We start from the raw sequence: 331 nt of genomic DNA, 5'->3' as shown, positions 1-331 counted from the left end.
GCATGCAAACAAACTATGCAGTACCCACATTTGGGGGCCCCCAGGGGCCCTGTGAAACGCGGGGCCCCCCGTACCCTGTCGTGTGCTGCATACTTTTGTTGCTGCTGCTCTGAACCCAGCCCCCACCGCCGTTCATCTTCAGGGGGATAAGCGCAAAGAAAGAGGCCAAATTGCTTTCATTATACTCTCAAAAGCAAGCTAGGGTTTAGGTTTTAGGGTTTAGGGTTTAGGGTTTTGGTTGCGGGGGGAGCAGGTCACTTGGGGGCCCCTGGTCTGGTCTGACTGCGAGCCGTGCAGGCGGCTGAGAGGGTGATAACGAGCGAAATAAAAT

Source organism: Eimeria mitis, genomic scaffold (assembly GCF_000499745.2).
Source record: "Eimeria mitis Houghton genomic scaffold, Emh_scaff1289, whole genome shotgun sequence".
NCBI classification, from domain to species: domain Eukaryota; phylum Apicomplexa; class Conoidasida; order Eucoccidiorida; family Eimeriidae; genus Eimeria; species Eimeria mitis.
The sequence above is the reverse complement of the archived record's forward strand: the minus strand, read 5'-3'. Positions refer to the sequence as shown.